Source organism: Quercus lobata, chromosome 7, assembly GCF_001633185.2.
Source record: "Quercus lobata isolate SW786 chromosome 7, ValleyOak3.0 Primary Assembly, whole genome shotgun sequence".
Lineage (NCBI taxonomy): Eukaryota > Viridiplantae > Streptophyta > Magnoliopsida > Fagales > Fagaceae > Quercus > Quercus lobata.
This window is the reverse complement of record NC_044910.1, coordinates 359,626-382,147: the sequence shown is the minus strand read 5'-3', so window position 1 is coordinate 382,147 and position 22,522 is coordinate 359,626. Positions and strand designations below refer to the sequence as shown.

Here is a 22,522-nt window from a genome sequence, read left to right as displayed (position 1 = left end):
ATGCTTGTAGGGTGTAGGGGTAAGAGATGGAGTTCAAGTCTTCAGAAGGGGGTTTCACACACATATATACTTAAATTATGCAAAAGTAGAAATTCTATCTTGTATAAAAAAAAAATACTTATAAGCTCATTGTATGATTGCATCCCATCAATTGAGTTTGTTCGGAACTTTGAGTAGACCAAATCGTTACAATATTGTAATAATCAAGAAAGAAAGTCCAAAGCCTCAATTTGGCACAGTTTTAAGGAGGAAAATTATAAATTAATAAGAGTCTGTAGTTCAATGGTATTGTGAAGTTATGCGATTGCTGAAAAATTAGGTTTGAATTCTCCTATTCCATTTGTTATGTGAGAGAGAGAGAGAGAGAGTATAAATGGTTAAAAAAAGTAGCATCTTTCAGCAAAGTCATTAACACCAAAAAAATAAAATAAAAAAATAGTACAAGTGGAAAGGAACTACCAAAACCATCCTTCCCGTGTGTATAGGCCTTCTCTTTGTGCATGTATGGGATCCTTTCAACTTGTACTACTTACTTGAGTAGGTGCAATTCGGGTCCAGGTCAGCAGTATTGTTTGGCAAATTGCTAGAGCAAGCTTTTTAAAGTTAATAGGAGTTACTCTTTATCCCAAGTGGATACTAACTATGCTTCCTGAAAGAAGCTAGTCTTCAATGTTCTCTGCACTTTAACTAGAAAGCTACGAACAACTAGACTTCAGTCCTTGTGAAACCATTTCCTCACTTTCCTCCTGAAGGGGAAGAGCCCTTGTTCTATCACTTTTTTTAGAGTGGCTTGCAATCAACGTCTCGTAAATGCACGCAGTTGGGGCCAGTGAACGTTCTTTCATAATCCTCAAATATTTTTTCTGCTTCCTCTGCTTTCCCACACAGGCAAAGGCTCCTAATCAATGACGCATAGACCAATAATCCAGGAGACAGTGATCTGTTCTCAATTTCATAGTGGAATTTGAGAACTTCATGAAACTCACCTTTTTTTCCATAACCCTCAATCAGATGAGAGTATGTCATCTCATCAGGCAGGAATCCTCTATCTAACAAAATAGTTGACATTGCATTGGCCTGCTCCACGTTCCCAATTTCACTGAGCTTTCCTACCATCTCATTGAAAGCCCAACAACTAGGAACAAGTCTCCTCTCCAACATTTTCTCACAACGTATTAAACTTTCTTCCAATTTTCCTGCTTTAGCACACCCCTCAATGATAAGATCAAAACATTTGCTATAAACTTCAAACCCAGATCTTCCATCTCCTTCATTAGGCAATGCGCTTCTGCTATTCCTCCCTATTTACAATGTACTCCTATAAACAAAGTACAGATATAAGGATTTGCCTGTAAATCTCTATCAAGCATTTCTTCATACACCTTCCACGCTGACTCCAAATTACCAAGCTTTACTTTAGCATGAACAATTAGTGAATAAGCAGCTGTATCAAGAATCATACACTTGCAACATTCTCTTCAATAATACCATACAATCTTCAATTCTTCCCTCCTCTAGAATCTTTAAGATCAAACTGGTATTAACTATCACTGAAGGAGAGCATTTCTTACCATGGATCTGGTCCAATATTTCGATATATTTCTGCAAATTCCCTTCCTTGCACAATGCAATTATCATGGTTTGGGTTGTTACCTCATTTGGATATGTTCTTTTTTGAATCATATGTTCATAAATATTCCAAACTAGAGGGACTTGATCAAATTTTTGAACAACATGAATCAAAGTATTGAAACTTACAAGGCTTGAAGAGAAGCCACGTTCTTCCAAATAGCAGCAGACTTCAAAAGCAATCTCAAACATTCTGAGTTTTGCATAAGCCTGTACTAACAAATCAAACACAAATGGAGTTGAAACAGTAATCTTGAAACTTCAAAGTAGAGAATCCACAACTGAAAAATCTCAAAGGGCTCCCTGCATTTTTTTTTTTCAGAACTGATTCAAGCAATGCTCGAGCATCCATAATATGAATTGTGATACAGTAAGACCAATTCCCATGCATGTTCAAACTTTTTCCTTTGTGCTCACCAATGGAAAAAAGCTAGAGCCCATTTTGCATTAGTTGGCTCCTTCAATTCCAGCAGTACCTTCTCAACAATCAAATCATTTAAGAGAACAGAATCAAAATTTTGAGTCAGAATGTCCCAATTACAGCCCTTCCTGAAGGGATTCAATTAAGAGGCAATTTTTTCATGTGTTTGCACATTACCAATGAAATCAAGAAAGCATATAGGGTTCTATCTTCAGTGTCAAAAAAAAAAAAGAAAGCATATAGGGTAGTACATTCTAACATTGTCAATTTCTGGATAGTCATCTTACCTTGGGCAAACACCACTTAGATGCATAGCATCCTGCAAAAACTGACAGATAATCAGACCATCAAAGTTTGATTTTTGTTGGGATGAAAAAGCATGAAAGAAGAATTGGTTTTTCTTTTTTTTTTTAATGAACAAGAAAACTTTTAATTAAAGGCCAACGTAACAAGAAGCAGAAACTAGCTGAAAACATCCAAAAACAACAAAGTAAGAGCTACAACCTAGCAACAAATAACAAGGATCAAAAACTGATACAGGGATCCTCCACAAACAGCAAAGAGCCTATTAAAAATTTAATTAGAATTCACATTTTTGCACCGGAAAAACCCCGTATATAATATCAGCAATCACAATTTGCACCAGCATCACAAATTAGTTGATTCTAAATTCTGCCAAGTACAATTTCATTTAATCAAACACGTTGAATTTTATTCAATATTATAGTTTCCCACAAAAAGGGACCTGCAGGTACCAAATGAGTACATATTTCTATTTTAAATAACCCTTATGTGTGTCTATGTCGGTGTCATGCACGTGTATGTACACAAATATAAGCTCCAATCTGTTTAGCGGCCGATACGATAATTCATTTTTGTGAATACCATACTGGAAGCTGTTTTAGTTTGGTAAGGTTAACTAAATATTAATGTTTCAATACTAGTCAATTAATATAGGTATATCATTTCAGGTTGACAGCTTTAGATAAAAGGAATAAAAGAGAAAATAACTTCATCTAACTCATTATTATATAGACTAACATCATCTCAATTCTAAACAAATTAATCAAAGCTCTCAGCATGCATCCACATAAACATAATACAGCATAGTCACAATCAAATTGAGCCATTGAAGCCCAAACTCAATCCTACCGATAACAGTAGCATTTTCAGGATACATAACGCACAATCAGAATTGTTTACAATCAAGATAATTGAGTGGTTTGCAATGAAATTTTGGAAACTTTGTCGCACATTCAGCTTTGACAAAGTGAAATAAGTATGATTTTCTCTAAAACACAAAGTGGGTCATTAGTATTTTGAGTGGGAAGTTTTAAAGACACACACTTTTAGTTTTTCGTAGGGAACCGAACAGAAACAATTTCAAACTAAGATTAAATGGAAATCCACAGCAAAAACATGAAACTCCGGCCCCACCTACTTATCAAGAATTGAAAAGCAGAACATGAAGCGAAATGATTGAAGGAGTGAGAGAAAGAGAAACTGACTTACCCGTGTCACCGATGAGCGGCGGAGAGAGAGAGAAGTCGGACTATCGAAGCAAAACGCAATTGGCTCAAGAAGAGGAGAAATGATAAGATTCTTATGGTGGACAAGTGGCGTAGTCCACCGTTTCACTAAAAGATCTACCTATTTAAAATTGTTGAGTTAGAAATTTTTTTTAAATTGAAACTAATTACTGATTAGTAAAATGGTGGACAAATGACGTGGTCTACCAGAGGACAGTATAATTTCTCCGAGAAGAGGCATCTGAGCATTTTATTTTAGGGGAGGCCGAAATTACAAAATCACCCTTCTTTCTAAACAGTATTTTTTAGGCTAAATTAATCTATATATCTATATATCTATATATATAATAATATGTGAAGTTGAAAGAAACTCAAATTAAAATTTCAATTTTGCGTCATGTGTCCTAAATTATTTATTCTTAAAGAGTTTTATTTTTTAATTTTATAATCACATGTAGGACCACATCATAAATATTTATCCAAGTGAGTTATTAAATACAAAAGCCAAAGAGTCTAGAATAAATGAATCGTAAAAAAATAAAAAAATAAAAAAAATAAGTGCTTTACAATAATTAAAAAAAAATGGACAATTTACATTTTATACCTAATAATATCCTTAAAAAATTTTTTAAAGAGTTAATAAAATATAAAAATGACTATCAATAGTATTTAAATTATATATATATGAATTATATTATACATCTTATCATATATCTTTAAATGCATTCATGCATATGTATGGGGTTACAAACTAGTATATAATAATAGGTAAAGTTGAGAGAAAATCCAATTAGATTTCAAATTGAAATTCAATTAGAGTCTAATTTTGCGTCACGTGTCCCATCTAATCTAAGTTTTTAAATTTTTGTGCCAAGTGAGTTAATTTAATGTAAAAATTAGATTTCAATTAGAGTTTGATTTTGCGACATGTGTTTATTAATCTAAGTTTTTAAATTTTTGTGTAAAATGAGTTAATTTAGTGTAAAAAACGAGGAGTCAAATATAAGTAAACTATAAAAAACATAATTTTTGAATGAATTTATATTTATGAGCCTTTTTTTTATAGAACTAAAAACAATTCAAGTTTATAAGTCATCTATATATATGTCCCATCTAATCAAAAAAAAATTAATTTTTGTGCTAAATGAGTTAATTTAGTAAAGAAAACAAGAAATCCAATATAAATAAATCATAAAAAACATAATCATATATCTAACACTATATATAAAATTAGAGTAAGAGAGAGTTTGAATGATTTTATATTTATGAGCCTTTTTTTATTATTTTTGTATAACTAAAAACAATTCAAACTTATAAGTCATCTATATATATATATATATATATATATATGTTAACTAGCATGTAACTCCATGCAAACGCATGGATGCATTTAAAATTAAACAAAACTTTTATTATAAAAATATATATAATTAGTCAAATTAATTTTTATTTAAAGCATGTAACTCATGCATTCATGCATACATATAGATATATTTAAAATTAAACACAATTTTTATCATAAAATATAGATAATTAGTCAAATTATATTTTTAAAATAAACGTGATTAGTCTCATATTAAAATTCTTACCTAAATTTAATACTACTTATGTCTTTTTTTTTTCTAATTTTGAATAAGATAGAACCTGTGGTGATTTTTGTTATGTGATGATTTTTATTTTATTTATTTTTCTGAGAAATATGTGGTGATTTTTATTTAGTATATGTGAGTTTTATTTATTTATTTTATAGTTCATTAATATTAGATTCTTAATATTTTGCACTTATTAACTTACTTGACACAAAGATTAAAAAACTTAAGTAGACACATGACACAAGTTTAAGTTGATAATTATGGTGTAATTCCCACATAAATTTGGACACATGGCATAAGACTGGATTATAATTTCTAATTCTAATTCAATTTTCTCTAAGCTTTACCTATTAATACACACACACACACACACACACACACACACACACACATATATATATAAATGACTTATAAATTTGAATTTTTTTTTTTAGTTATATGATTATGTTTTTTATGGTTTATTATATTGGACTCATCATTTTTTATATTAAATTAACTAATTTGGCTCAAAAATTTAAAATTTTAGATTAGATGGGACACATGACGCAAAATTAAACTCTAATTGAAATTTAATTTTTATACTAAATTAACTCGCTTGGCACAAAATTCTAAAATTTAGATTAGGTGAGACACATAACGCAAAATTAGACTCTAATTGAATTCTAATTTGAAATTTAATTGGATTTTCTCTCTACTTTACCTATTATTATTTTATATATATAGATAGGTAAAGTTTAGAGAAAATCCAATTAGATTCTATAATTAAAGTCCAATTTTGCGTCATGTGTCCAAAATTATTTATTTTTAGAGAGGGTTTTATTTCTCAATTTTTGAATCAAATGTAAGACCATATTATAAATCTCCTCTCAAGTGAGTTATTTTGTACAAAAACCAAACAGTCTAGAATTAATGAACATAAAAATATTTTAAAAATGGATAATTTACACTTTCTACCTAATAACATTCTTATAAGACCTTTTAAAGAGTTAAAAAAATATATAAGAATGACTATTAATAATATTTAAATTATATATTTAAGAATTATACTATAAATTTTAATATGTATCTTTTAAGTATATTCATGCATATGCATGGGGCTAAAGTTAGGAAATAATAAAGGTACCTTTACCTATTAATACACACACACACACACACACACACACACACATATATAAATGACTTATAAATTTGAATTTTTTTTTTTTTTTAGTTATGTGATTATGTTTTTTATGGTTTATTATATTGGACTTATCATTTTTTATACTAAATTAACTAATTTGGCACAAAAATTTAAAATTTTAGATTAGATGGGACACATGACGCAAAATTAAACTCTAATTGAAATTCAATTTTTACACTAAATTAACTCACTTGGCACAAAATTCTAAAATTTAGATTAGGTGAGACACATGGAGCAAAATTAGACTCTAATTGAATTCTAATTTGAAATTTAGTTGGATTTTCTCTCTACTTTACCTATTATATATATATATATATATATATAGGTAAAGTTTAGAGAAAATCCAATTAGATTCTATAATTAAAGTCCAATTTAGTGTCATGTGTCCCAAATTATTTATTTTTAGAGAGGGTTTTATTTCTCAATTTTTGAATCAAATGTGAGACCATATTATAAATCTCTAGTCAAGTGAGTTATTTTGTACAAAAACCAAACAGTCTAGAATTAATGAATATAAAAATATTTTAAAAATGGACAATTTACATTTTCTACCTAATAACATTCTTATAAGACCTTTTAAAGAGTTAAAAAAATATATAAGAATGACTATCAATAATATTTAAATTATATATTTAAGAATTATGCTATGCATTTTAATATGTATCTTTTAAGTATATCCATGCATATGCATGGGGCTAAAGCTAGGAAATAATAAAGGTAGAGACATTTTATCAAAAAAATAAAAAATAAAGTAGAGACACAATAATTTCACAAAAAATTTTAAATGATAAGCCTGATGATAATTAATAACAGATTGTCATCTAAGCTTTACTATTGTGAAAATATTATGAATATAGTTTTACTCAATTATAAATTGATTTTCTAACTTTACTCGAAATTCAATAAAGTCTTGTAACTTTAGATTTATTCATTTCAATTTTATGAGTTTTACTTTTATTCAATGCAGTTATTTGTCTAATTCTATCACATTGTGCAGATAGGTATCCTAAAAATGATGTTGTTTTGTAATTTTTTTATAATAAAAAAATACCAAAATTACGTCGTTTTGGGACACAACTGAAATCTCTCTAATTGAAGTGGATGCAAGGACTACATTGAAAAACAAATGGAGTATGAGTAAACTAGAAGTTATAAGACTTAACCCATTTTTGTCTCTAAAACATAGTTAGCTCTCATTGGCCAACTACAGCTGTTAACCCTCACTTTAGGTGAGCCTTCCAATAAAGAGTCCAAAACAACTGAAAAGGAGGAGCCCATGGGGGCTTAGTCAAATCTTTCCCAGATTATGCATAAAGCAAGTTAACTCATTTACCTAATTAAAGCAAAGCAAATCAGAAACTAAAGATCAATTTAGCACCTTGAATGTCCATAGCCTCATCTTTTAGCCTAAAAACCAGTCATTAAGGACACTTAAAAGCGGAAAAAAAATTGGCCTTTGCCCCTTTCAAAAAAACAATCCAACATTTTGCCCTCTTTCCCAAACTAATTAGGGAAATGCCTCCCTTTTGAAACTCGATTTTCTCAAAATCGAGTTAAGCCCTATAGTGACGTTTTTAAGGAGCCTATAATGACGTTTTAAAGACCTATAGTGACGTTTTAAGGTCCTATAGTGGCGTTTTGTAACTCGATCTCCATGAAATCGAGTTATAGGTAAAAAAAAGAAAAAAAATTGCATGTAACTCGACTTCATGAAGATCGAGTTAAAAAACGCCGCTATAGGTCCTTAAAATGTCACTATAGGCTCCTTAAAACGCCACTATAGGGCTCCAGAATTTTTTTTTTTTTTTATAACTCGATTTTGAAAAAATCGAGTTTCAAAAGAGAGGCATTTCCCTAATTAGTTTGGGAAATAGGGCAAAATGCTAGATTTTTTTTTTTTGAAATAGGCATTTGCCCATTTTCTCCCCTAAAAGCTACTATAAAACTCTCCCTTCGGCTCAAAACAAAGTCAATCAAGTTTTACCCATATAGCTAAAACTTTAAAGCAAAAGCCCATGGAGAAAACAATGATTCTCAGGGCTCCTTTGGTAAGGGCTTTTGAAGAGTGTTTTCTATGATTTAAATGCTCAAAACAATGGGTCCCACTTTGGAGTGAGTTGTTTGGTAAGGATACTATTTCATGGGTATTTAGACAACAATACTCAATATAGGTGGCTTAAAACATATATTTAGAGAACCATTAAAGAAGTGTATTCAACATTTAAATAACAGTTCTGAATGGCACAATTGTAATATTGTGAAAATCGTGAGACCCACACATAGTCAGTTGATATAACAAAACACAATTGTTTTTCTCTCTCTCTTCTTCACGCGTTGGAAATCTCCAAATTTTCATCTCTCATAGAACGACTACTTTTTACTTCTTGAACTCATCTTCATCAATAAAATTTAAAGCTCTCTCTCTCAATGACCCACTGGAATTTGGAATCTACCTCATTACTTCTCTTCGTCAATATGACTCTTTTATTTCTTTGGGTAGATTTGTAAAAATATGTCTCAATTGTCTAGGAATGATTATATATATTGGCTCTCTCTCCCTATAATTGTGTGACATATAGGTTTGTGATAGAAAATAAATGAAAAGATACAGTCAATAGGATAAGTTTGAACCATAAATGGATGAAATTGCTTCAGAGCACAGAGTTTGAACTCTCCCAAATTGCAGCAACAGATTGGGTTGAAGAAATGAGAGTGAAATTCAAACCTAACAATGAAGAAGTGAAGGATTTACAGTGGACTATTGGCGGCTATGAAGAGAGATAGCGGTGATAATGAATATATTTGATGGATGTTATGCATCCATAACATGATAAATACATTTTTTTCAATGTATTTTTTTAAGTTTTATATGTGAAATTCAACATATAAATTTATAAAACTTATATAATAAAATTTATATTAACCATAAGCTTCACTCTTACATAAAATGTCAACCTTGTAATGGCTTTGTAAAACAATTTATGCATAGTAAATGTACAATCCAAAAGAGTTATACCTATAGAAAGTGGAGAAAATACATCATGTATTGAGTGTAAGTATATTTCCTCTCTCTCATATGGAGGTAGATCTCACACATGTTAGTAAATATACATGAACTAGATGCATGATATACTTAGCTTGAAGTGATATTGAGAGTTTAGAGACTGGAGAGTTTGACACATTGCCTTCCCAACTGCCACCTAAGACACTGGGCAAGAAAATAAGTACTTTTTTTTCTATTTCTAACCTACCTGAGAGGTAACATATACTCAGTACATGTATAACTTCTCCTTATCCACACTTTTTTTTTTTTTTTGAAACTGAAACACTTATATATTGATTGAATTAATAAGAATCCAAGTACAATGCTTCTAGTGAAGGTGGAGGGGAGTCCTCCATCCAAACAATTTTATCATCTATGTTTCTAGCATGTCGGGCTAGAGAGTGTGCAACACTATTTGCATCAAGTTGTACACAAGTAATAAACACAGAATATAGACCTGAGACTATGCAATGGATGTCTGCATACAAGTGTCCCAGATGAGATAAACTCGGTCACGATCCAGCAATGGTCTTCACGATATATTCATTCTCCTTCAATTATTAGCTCTAAGAACCCCAAGTCAACAACAAACTCCAACGCTTTGCGGCAAGCCAGTACCTCTACCTCCTCACTGTTGAAAACCTGTGGACCTCTAGCAAACAGTGACCCCATAACCTCCCCCAAATCATTTCAAATTACTGCCCTGACTCCCGATGCATTGATGTCGTTAAAGACCGCATCATCAAAGTTTAGTTTGAAGTAACAACGGGGTGGTGGACTCAATGAATGTTGGATTCTGGTGTTTGGCATTGGAAGTAAGGGTGTCCACAGGTCGAATCGGTTGGGTTTGGACTCAACCCGAAACTGACCCGATCCTGTTGGGAGGTAGGACGGCGGGCCCGCCGCCAATTGCAAAAAACCACGGGTCGAGTCAGATCGGGCTCAAGTGGACGGCGGTCAGATCCAACTTCAACCAAAAGACACAAATCAAAGACCAAAATTGTTACAAATTTCACAAATCTAAAGGAACAAATCTACACTGAAGAACAAATAAACAAACCCAAACACCAGTAGCCCACAAATCTGAAGAGCACAAACAGATATAGAGAGAGATGAGAACAGATCTGAAGAGATTGAAACCCAAATACCAGTAGCCCACATGCAAGAGACTAAAACGAAGAAATAAAGAGAAAATGACCGAAAATCAAACCTAAGAGAGATGATTACAATTTGACGATGGAGGAGAATCTCAGATCGGCGATGGTGGATGTTCGCAGATCAGCGATGGTGGAGGTTCGCAGATAAGAAGATTCTGAAGTAGAGGTGTTGGTTGTAGAGAGATCGATTGATCGAGGAAGTGTGAGAGATTCAGAGATCTAGAGACTGAGAGAGAACGAAGGAATAGAGAGAAACTGAGGGTGGGTCTGATTCATCTGAACTGGAGTCTAGAGACTGTAAACTAAGTTGTGTGATATAAAATCATGGTCGGGTTAGGTTGACCAGGTTTTGGAAGGGAAGACCCGTCACTCGACCCGCCGAAATCGGGTTGGGATGGAAAGGACCTGCTGTCGACCGCCAGGTGATCAAATCGGGCGACGGACAATTCGGGTCCGGTCGATTTAGCCGGGTGGGTCAAGTTTACGGTTTGGTTGGACAGGCCTAGTTGGAAGTGAAAAATAAGTTTGCATCTGTCTATATTCCTCCAGGAAATCTCTAGTTCGCTGCCCCAGCCAAAATGGGTCTTGCATAATACCTCCATGAGTAATTGCATTATGCTGTGACCAAATTAGCCACATTTGTACCAAAAAATAGCTCAAATTCTTCCAATGGGAACTTGTTCAACAGTTCTTCAATCAATTGCATGAGATCCTTTTCACCACCCACATGCTTCTGTAGCCTCCTTGAGCACCCAGCCCACACATCCTATACCATGCTGCAATCCCATAAAACATAGAGGACTGATTCATTCTCTCTCTGACATAGTGCACAAGTACCATCTTCAACAATTCGTCAATGGACTAGATTCTCACGGGTTGGAAGAATATCATGCAGAGCTTGCCAGGCAAAGACTTTTATTTTATTTGGAATGTGTAATTTCCATAGTTTCCTCCACACCGCACTTCCAGTCACTGCCATAGAGCTCTCACCTCACTCCTTCTCCTCTCTTATAATATGTCTAGCTGTTTGATAACCGGACTTGACTGAATATTCCCCATTTTTATTGTATAACCAAAAGAGGATATTTGCAGCATGGTCGTGGCTCAAAGGAATGAAAATAATAGCCTCTGGGTCTTCTCTGTGAAATCTCCTTTCAATTTGTTGGCAATCCCCTATACGGTAATTCCAATCTATTGACTCACTAACCTCCATTCTCACTCCTCCTCCAATGGTGGATGAAGCACCCTATTAGTAAGATGATTGGGAATCCATTTGTCTTTCAAAACCGGAATTGCTGACCCATTACCCACCCTCCAACAGCAACCTTGTTTTAGTATGGGTTGAGCCGCAAGTATGCTTTTCCACACATATGAACTATTTGTTACATCTCCTGCTTCCAAAAAGCTACACCTAGGAAACTATTTGGCTTTGAAACATTCGTGAACCAACAAATCCTCATTTTGCAGTACCGTTAACCTTGCTTTGCTAACATTGCAAGATTAAAATTCTGGATGTCTCGAATGTTGGGTTACACGTGTGAGTGAAGTCCCACATTGAATAAAGATGAGAAGATTGAGTGGTTAATATAACATAATTGAGCACATACCCATTGGGGCTTAGGCCTTTTGGGTTCAAGTGTGTCTCTATATGTTATATTAATTATTCAAGAAAGCTCCCCAAAGTGTTTATCTCCCCAACAAGTGGTATCAGAGCCCATGGTGGTGTGCGGCGAAGGTGGTGAGGTGTTCATGGTCCCTATCCAGCGGGGACTACATGGCCCACACATAAAGATCCTGGAGAAGAAAAAAAAAAAAGAGCCCAACAAATGAATATTGCTAATGGTGCTAAATAATGGTGTGATGCAAGGTTCCCATGGACATGGACGTGCGGGGTTCCCATGGATGTGCGTGCGGGGTTGACACGTGGTTCCCATGGATGGCGTACGAGAGACTCATGGATGATGCATTGATGAAGTGAAAAGCCCATTAGGCAAGGGGGAGTAAGTAGGACTTGTTCATGGCCCATAGAGAGGTCTTGAAGCCCACAGAGAGGCAGAGACTCACACGTGAGGGGGAGATTGTTGGGTTACACGTGTGAGTGAAGTCCCACATTGAATAAAGATGAGAAGATTGAGTGGTTAATATAACATAATTGAGCACATACCCATTGGGGCTTAGGCCTTTTGGGTTCAAGTGTGTCTCTATATGTTATATTAATTATTCAAGAAAGCTCCCCAAAGTGTTTATCTCCCCAACATCGAAAACCCATCCCCCCTTATTTCTTTGATCTAGACAAAACACTTCAATTCTTCCAATGCATTTTCCTCTCATTGCCCCCATGTCCCCACCAGAATTTTGCACAAATTGAATTAAGTTCATCACATAGTTTCACCGGTAGTTGAAACATTCCCATTGTATAGGTTGGTATTGTTTGAGCCACAACTTTAATAAGTACCTCCTTCCCTGCTCTTGACAACATTGTTCCTTTCCATCCTTGCAGCTTTTTCCAAAGCCTATCTTTAAGAAAAGAAAAGGCTTGATATTTTGAGCGACCAATTAATGTAGGTAACCCCATGTATGTCTCAAATCTGTCCACCTCCCTTACTCCCAAGCAACTTTTTATCCACTCCTTGTGGTTAGCCCCCTCCTTGTGGTTAGCCCCCATAATACTACTAAAGTAAATGGAGGACTTTTCAAAGTTTATACATTGTCCTAATGCCGTAGCATATAGCTGCAAAATCTCCTTAACCACATGCACTTCCTCTTTGCTTGCTTGACAAAATAGCAAGGAATCATCTGCAAATAATAAATGCAAGATGTTGGGTGCTATCCTGCATATAGACACTCCATTTAACTGCTCCTCTACTTCCGCTCTTGCTAATAAGGAGGTGAAACCTTCTGCACATAAAAGAAATAAATAAGGTGATAACGGGTCTCCTTGTCGGAGTCCTCTAGAAAGTTTAATATTACCATACTGACCAAGAATGATGGAGTAGATACACCACACATCACTCGATCAATCCAAATTTCAAGAAAGCCCATCTTGGCCATTATGCCTCTAAGAAAATCTCACTCAACTCAGTCATAGGCTTTACTAATATCCAATTTCAAAGCAAGAGATCCATTTTTACATTTTTTTTCCAGCAGTGCATAGCATGTAAAGTTTCATAGGCAATAAGTACATTATCTATAATAAGGCAACTTGGAACAAAAGCACTTTGGGATGGAGCAATCAATTGTGGGAAAATCTGTTTTAGCCTGTTTGCTAGGACCTTAAAGATGATTTTGTAGATGACATTACAAAGGCTTATAGGTCTATAATTAGATATTTTCTCTGGTGATTTTATTTTAGGGATAAGAACAATATGAGTGTAGTTGAGGTCAGGTTCCATATATCCAGTATTCAAAAATTTCAGGACTGCATTAATCACATTATTACCAACAATATGCCAAAATTTTTGGCAAAAGAGAGCCTTTATACCATCAGGTCTAGGAGCCTTTGTTGGTCCCATTTGGAACAACGCCTCTTTAATTTCTTCTGCACTATATTCCCTAGACAAAATTGCCTGCATATCGTTAGTCACCTTGTAAGGGACTGCATTAAGGCATTCTTCCAACCTGTCACATGCACCTGACTTGAATATGTTCTCAAAGTAATGAATGGCCACATCTACAATATCTTCTATCTCCTCTAGCCAAATATTCTCTTGGTTTCTAGTCCCTTGTATAAGATTTCTTCACCGTCATTGTGATGCTTTGGAATGGAAATACTTGGTATTCTTATCCTCATGTTTCAGCCAAGAAATGTGAAAACGTTGTGCCTAATAGATTTCCAATTTGAGCAAGAGGTCATCCAACTCTTTACTGACTGAGACAAAATCAGCTTTTGTGGCTTCTGTCAGTTCACTTTTGGTGAAGAGTTCCACCTATTTTTGTAGTACTTTGATCCTTTCTATCTCCGGAGTCATTTTAGCAGCACCCCATGCATACAAGTTAGCCCCACACCATGTGATTTTTTCCTTAACATCACATAGAGCCGAAGTTGCATCTCTATGTGTACTCCACGCTTCATGGACCACATCTTCACAATCATCCCAAGTGATCGTGCTAGCTGGTAATTTCAAACTCCACTCCACGTTAGCCATAGCCAGGTCTATTTGCTGCCTCGTGTTTGCTTGTCCAGGTCACTTATTGTTCCAATTGAATGGGTAGCCAAAAAAACCCAGGTCAGCCAAGTTGCACCGCTCCAATGCAGTCTGAAAATCATCCATTTGATTATATAAGGGAGGTCGTAGACTTTGTTTCTCTGTAGAGTGTAATATGACATTAAAATCTCCTATACATAGCCATGGCTTGTCAACAAACGTCGAAATATGAGATAAGAGAGCCCAGGACTTAAATTTTTGATTGTGTTCTGGCCATCCATAAAAGCAAGTTAGCTACCATTGAAAACTGTCTTCTTCAACCACCTTTGCCAGTATATGATTCTTTGTAATATTAATGACATCTACCTTCGCCTCTGCTTTCCATAACAATGCCAAGCCTCCTCCATAATCGGGCTTCCTAACAATGAATTTATTAGGAAAAGGTATTTCTCTACAATGCTTCTCAAAACCCTTTTTGTCCAACCGTGTTTCCATTTAAAAACACACCATGGGAGCTTGATCCTTCAAAGTTTGCAAAGGTTTCGAACTATCCACGGGTTCCCAAGCCCTTGGTAGTTCCAACTCAATAGCCTCATTATGATCGGCAAGGGTGTTTAGACACCCCCACCTCTTCAATGACAAGTTGATCATCCTGGATTCACCCTCTCTTCTCCACATGCACCTTTACTTCATCCACTGCCTCCTCCTTATTAATTTGCGATGAAGCCCTTTTCCCCAGTATTTCCTTTAGTTCTCCTTTCTTTGAAGCCCCAGGCCCACAGTCCATCCAAAGTATCCTAGTCCACTTCGGCTTAGGTGTATAAGTTCCCTCAATAAGCCTAGTTTTAATTGGTTCACTTCTAGTTGGCAATTCCTCATGTGCAGTTGGATCCTTCGAAATAAACTCCTTATTAATAGGTAGCTTGTTTTCCATAACTGCCCTATCTTCTTCTTCTCTCGGATTGGTAATCGCTTGGAGATTTGTAACGGTTCCTTGATTAACGCACTTTCCTTTCTCATGGCTTCCACCTTCAATAGGTTTTGTAAAGTTAGCAACCACCCCTGCCACTAGGCTATACGGAGGAGTGGGGTTGCCGATACCCTTCTTCATCTCCCCGACGGCTTCATTAGTTGGGGTAGACTAATTTGACTTCCTCTTGGATGGTGACCCATTATGAATGCCCAAAGCTTTTAGCCAATCTCCATATTGACAAACCACCTCCCTCCTATTCTTCGACGTAGCGTAATGGCCTGCACAATGTCGAATATCATGTCCTAGTAAGCCGCAATAGTGACAGAACATAGGAAGCCTCTTATACTTGATATAACCCAAGTACAACCCCCATCTAATCCTACAATATATATAACTCCCTCTCCGAATTGGTTTTGAGATTGGAATAGAGACTTTGACTCGCATGGAAAGACTTTGAGCCTCTTGTTTTTGCCTTTTTTCAACTTCTTCCACTACTCCCATCTTGCTTCCCACTTCTATTGCCACCTTACGAGAGAACATATCAAAGGGAACTCCCCAAATCTAGACCCATATGGACATTGAATCAAACTTTACATTATTTGCTATCATTCCTTTCTACCACTTCCGCAACATAAGCGCCTGACTGTCAAAGGTCCAGGGACCCCACCTTCATCACCCTTTCTAAGTCAAATTCAGTTTGGAATTTGAATTGGAACATACTTGATCCCACCTCCATAATTAGGACCCTGTCATCTAAGCCTTATGCTTTTCTCAAAGTATTCTATGCCACTCTCTTATTGAAAGGTTTACACGTAAGAAATTTCCCTATCAAACTCAAGCTGCAACTCTCTATCTCATCCTTTTGACCTTCATCTGAAACTATGATCACTTCTTCTTCTTCGGATGTCAACTTCATGTAAGGAAGGAAAAAGGAAAAAGCTAGCCCTTAAGATATCCTAAAGGAGAGAAAATACTCGTTGAACGAGAGAGAGAACTCCTACGCAGAGGAGAGGTGCTCAAGTTTTATCATTAAAAGTATAGGGATATTCGCAGTACGGTGCGATGCGGTTTTGGGCCATTTTTAGCACCACACTTTGCGGTGTGGTTTAACTAAAACCATAATTATACCACACCTTATTTTTGTGGTCACAAGTGCAGTATGGCGCGGTTTAGAGTTTAACTAAAACCATAATCGTACCGCACCACATTTTTATGGTCACATATGCAGTGCTATGTATAAGATGCAGTTTGAAATTGGTATATTTTTCAAATTTTGGGCTTTTCCTACCAAGTCCAAAACTAGTTTTTCCCTTTTTTTGGGCCAAGTTTTAAATAACTGAGCTAGTGTTTCTTTATTTTTGGTTGGCTTTTCTAGTCAACATTTGCTAGGGTTATCAAACTTTAAAAAAAAAAAAATTAGGGTTATTAAACTATTAATAATATATTTAATATTAAAAATAAATAAATATATTAATATATAGAGAGGGTGCGGTACGGTGCAGTTTGTGCGGTTTTTTATTATAAAACCACAAACAGCATTGCATGTGCGATACATTGTTACTTGTGGTGCAGTGCAGTTATACCATTTTGCGGGTAATTTTAGCGCAGTTTATGCGGTTTGATGAACACCCCTAATTAAAACTCTATCTCGTATTTCTTTATTGCCCCTTATCCACATATTATATATATATATATATAGGACAATTCAAGGGATACAAAAAATTTCACAATTTTTATCATAACTTGTCATGTAGCAAGTTATGAGTGGTGGAGATGTAGACTCACCATTTGACGTTCACCATTCACAACTTGTTATTTGATAAATTGTGACAATAATTATGAGATTTTTTATGTCCCTAACATTTTCCATAGGTATATATGAACATGCATGCAAAGCCAAATGCAATTACGTACTCTCTTTTTTTACGAACTATGCAATTACGTGGACATCTGTCCAAACTCGAAAACGTGAAACGTGATCTTCAATATATGTGGTGTACACAAAAAGGCCCCTATAAATATGTATTGACCACATGCATAAAATCTTGTGTGAGACCGTAAGCAGGACGGAACTACAAGGGGAGGGGGGGTAGACATGGCAAAACGGGTCAGACCCGTTTTGACCCGACCCGTTTGACCTGCAACCCGTTTGACCCGTAACCCGATTGACCCGTTTAAAAATGACCCGTTTTGACCCGTGACCCGTTTTGACCCGTGACCCGATTGACCCGTGACCCAATTAACCCGACCCGAACCCGAACCCGAACCCGACCCGCACGTTTTGCCACGTTTACCAATGTTGAGTAGATTTAGATTGAGGTGTAATTTTTATAAAATATTTACTTATTCTTTTTTACTTAATATGTTATGTACTCCATTATAGTTTGTTATTTTTTACTTGCCACCTTTATTTTCTCTTCCTACTTTAAATAGATTGAAGATTATACCAAGATTAGTTTCTAGAAAACTGGAATAGGAGTTGCACCAAATTTGGGTATCAATTCAAGTGTTTAGTGGTAATTGGTAACAATATCACTAGTGAGAATATAATCACAATTAAAGAACTCATAAACAATTGACAGATTGCATCTATTTCCAAAAAAAAAAAAAAAAAATTGTTTGAAAAATACGGGTCAACTCGACCCGACTCACGACCCGACTCAACCCGCGACCCGTTTGACCCGCAACCCGATTGACCCGTTTTAAAAATGACCCGTTTTGACCCGTGACCCGTTTAACCCGCAAACCCGATTGACCCGACCCGAACCCGACCCGACCCGCCCGTTTTGCCACGTCTAAGGGGGGGGCGGGGGGGGGGCGCCGCCCTAGTTTTTTTAAAATTTCTATTTTAATATTAATAAAATCATAAATTTTATAGATTTATATGTAAATATACGTATCGGCTCTCCTAAGATTTGAAGGATAGAAAAAATACTAATGATTAAGTTAATGTTCCGCTTAAATTCTCCATGATATAGTGGTGTACGTGGCTTCAAAGAAGATTTAATATTTGCTCTGCTGTCGTGATTTAAAGATGTTTAAAATTTTAGTTGTTGTGTTTGTATTGATTGTAATCCACTCTCTTTGTGTTAAACTTTGGATCGGAATGAGAGAAAACTGAAATTGTTTTCATTGAATTGATAGACATTACGACTCTGTTTAAATATATACAAAACAGAGTAGAAAGGAGAAGGTAAAACTAACTAGTCAACTTGCACAAACTGAAATTAACAATCTAGCAAACTATTGAAACTACTAATCACAAGAAGAGATGTGGCTACTCTAACTAGTTAAATATAGAGACCTAACAACCATAAGTTTTACATAATATAAGAACTTGGACAAACTTGCAGAAGCCTTCATTTTTTACACTTTGTACCAATACATTATAGTTAACAATGCAATAAAAATGTTTCCTTTTCTCGACAAAAAAAGAAAGAGTTAATCCTCTCTTGAAATAGCCCAATCAACATCTAGTGATATAAAATTTGCTTCAATTTTATAAACTGAAACTGGAAGATGATCTCTTGACGGATTTTTTGATTTTATAAATTTATACACTGAAATATTTAGAATGTAAGAATTATGAAAATTAAAAGAACGCTGGGTTCACTTTTAATAGATTAGTGTATTGTAATGAATTAAAAAGTTGATTTTCTTGATTTCTTTTTTCATACATCCCCCTCCCCTTCACTCTATATCCTGGGTCCGTCCCTGAGCAGTCAGTAACGTGAGGCACTGGATTGGCATCATTATATACGTTTTGGGCCAAAAAGGGCCCACATCTGTCCAAACTCCAAACGTGAAACGAGATCTTCAATATGTGGTGTACACCACATCTTTGTTCATCAAATGATATTCTAACACTAACAAGCTAGCAGCTAGTCCTTATAAATACGTAGCGACCACATGCATGCATCTTCAATCACAGAGCATCAGAAATCATTTCAGTGTCAAAATCGCGAAAATCACATTTTCATATCTATATTTTCACTCAATTTCACTTGGGTCCCTAATTTTTTTTTTCACCACTTTTAGTCTCTATCCTAGAAAACACGTCTCATTTTTGTCTCTGCCATTACATCAAATACGGAAAATGCACACGTGACAAACAGAGTGCACTGTTAGCATACTAAAAGCTAACATGGCCATTAAAATAATAATAATAATAATAAAATGTTATTGGGAGAAGAGCAATTGATTGAGAAATCAAATGTTTCTAAATTACACTACCTTCAAAGTATTATCTCAGAAACCCTTTGATTTTATCCAGCAACACCACTGTTAGTACCCCATATGTCCTCTGCTAATTGCACCATTGAAGGATATGATGTACCGAGTGGCACAATGTTATTGGTCAATGCATGGGCCATACATAGAGATCCTAAGGTGTGGGATGATGCAACAAGTTTTAAGCCTGAGAGGTTTGAAAATGGTGAGGGTAATGGACATAAACTAATGCCATTTGGGATTGGGAGGAGGACTTGTCCTGGGGCGAGCCTTGCCCAACGTATAGTGAGCTTGACTTTGGGTTCGTTGATTCAAAGTTTTGAGTGGGAAAGGGTTACTACAAAAGAAGTGGACATAAATGAAGGTAGTGGGATCACTATGCCTAAAGCCATGCACTACAAAAAAACGCGGGCTATAGCCGCGTTTTTTTTAGCCGCGTTTACAAAAAACGGGGCTATAGCTTACCTATAGCCGCGTTTCCAAGAAACGCCGCTAAAGCCTCAAGCTATAGCCGCATTTTCCAAAAACGCGGCCATAGCTAACCTATAGCTGCGTTTTAAAAACGCGGCTATAGATCCAGTCAAATAAATTTTTTACAGAGTGACCTATAGCTGCGTTTTTTCAAAAACGTGGCTATAGCTAACTTTAAAACGCAGCAAAAGGTTTTCTATAGCTGCGTTTTTTTAGAAAAACGCGGCTATAGGTTCAAGTAAATAATTTTTTAGAGGAACCTATAGCTGCGTTTTAAAAACGCGGCTATAGCTCCAGTTGTAATAAATTTTTAAAACGGTTGCCAATAGCCGCGTTTTTCCAAAAACGCGGCTATAGGTCTAGGCGTAATTTTTGAAATGGTGACCTATAGCCGCGTTTTCTAAAAACGCGGCTATATGTAACAGCCAAAAAAAAAAAAAAAAGGTTTTTCTGCAACTCCCCACGTGCCAACCCTTTCACACCTACATCCCCACCTACCCCACTTTCATCTTTTATTTCTTTACTCTTTCTTTCATTTTCTTTCTTCATTCTTCACTCACTCCACCGTCTTCACTCTTCAGGTTCTTCTTCTCTCTTTTTTTTTTTTTTTTTTCCTTCCTTCTTCACATTTGGGTAGCACTTTTTTTTTTCCCTTATTCTTTCTTCCTTCTTCACATCTAGGTAACTCTTTTTTTTTGTTTTTTTGTTTTTCTTTCTTTCTTTCTTTCTTTACATCTGTGTAACTCTTTTTTTTTTCTTTGATTCTTTGGAGCTACTGCTTCTTTTTTTCCTCTTTCTTTTTTTTTTTCTCCGTTATTCACTCTAGCACAACTCTTTTTTTTTCTTTGATTCTTTCCAGCTATGTACTTTTTTTTTTTCTTCATCTCAAGCACACTGATTTGTCTACAGATCTAGTTTTTTTATTTTTTTTATTTTTTTATTTTATGTTTAGTTATAAGAAAATGGAGGAGATGTTGAAAATTTTGATGAAGTGGATAGCCCGCATATTTTGAATTTTCTGGGTATGTTTGTATTGTGAGAATGTTGTGTTTGATTTTGAATTTTTTGAGTGTGTTTGTATTTTGAGTATGTTGTGTTTGATTTTGAATTTTTTTTATTTGTTCAATTTTGAATTTTTTTATTGGAATTTTGAATTTTCTGGGGAAAAAAAACCCAGAATTTTTTTCTTTTTTTTTTGTTTTTTAAAAAACCTATAGCTGCGTTTCAGACGCGGCTTAAAGCTGGTCTATAGCCGCGTTTCCAAAAACGCGGCTATAGGCCTAATCCTATAGCCGCGGTTACAAAACGCGGCTATAGGTCAGACCTTTAGCCGCGTTTTTGAAAAACGCGGCTATAGTCTTTGAGCTGCGGTCTTTAAGCCGCGTTATAAACGCGGCCATAGGAAACGCGGCTCAAAGCCTATAGCCGCGTTTTTGGGGTCTTAAGCTGCGTTTTTCAAACGCAGCTTTAGACCCATTTTTTTGTAGTGATGCCACTGGAGGCCATGTGAAAAGCGTGCCCAATCATGCATAAGCTTCTTGAGTTACTTTTTGGAGACTTGCTTAGTTATTCACAGATAATTTTAATCATTTAACAAACTAAAATAAACAATTACATATTCAAATTGAAAATTGAATTATTGTATCTATATAAAGTGGTATTCTTTTTTGGGTTTTTTTTTTTTTTTTTGGTGTGGTGTTGTATTTTTTGGCTTGTACTAGATAGTGATTTGTATATGTGTTTAAGGAATAAGAAAGGATTTGGATAATTTTACTTTTCATTTCCAAATTCTTATGTTAAATTAGGATATTTTGTTATAGGATATAAATAAATCAAGTCATCTAAAATTTGAAAGTTAATTGAAAAAAAAATTAATTGTTTATTTAAGATGAATGTCTAGAAATTTGAGAAATACTTTCAGATAATATATATATATATATATAAATATTGTGGGGCCCAAACGATTTACGGGTCGGGCCCATCTACCTGGGGAAAATCCGAAGGCCCAAGCCGAGGAGGGCTATGGCCCAAACTCGACCAAATAGCCTATGGACATCGCCGAGGACGGCTCAGTCCTCGGCAGACCCAAAGTTCCCCTCCTGAAAGGAGGGTAGAAACGGTATAGGACCGAAACCAGGACAAAAGATCTAAA

The 22,522-nt window shown here is 35.3% G+C and overlaps 1 pseudogene; it reads right to left on the bottom strand.

Annotated features, from left to right (window-relative positions):
- Window positions 1–308: 308 nt before the first annotated feature.
- LOC115953164 lies at window positions 309–15,191 on the bottom strand (annotated as a pseudogene).
- Window positions 15,192–22,522: the final 7,331 nt, after the last annotated feature.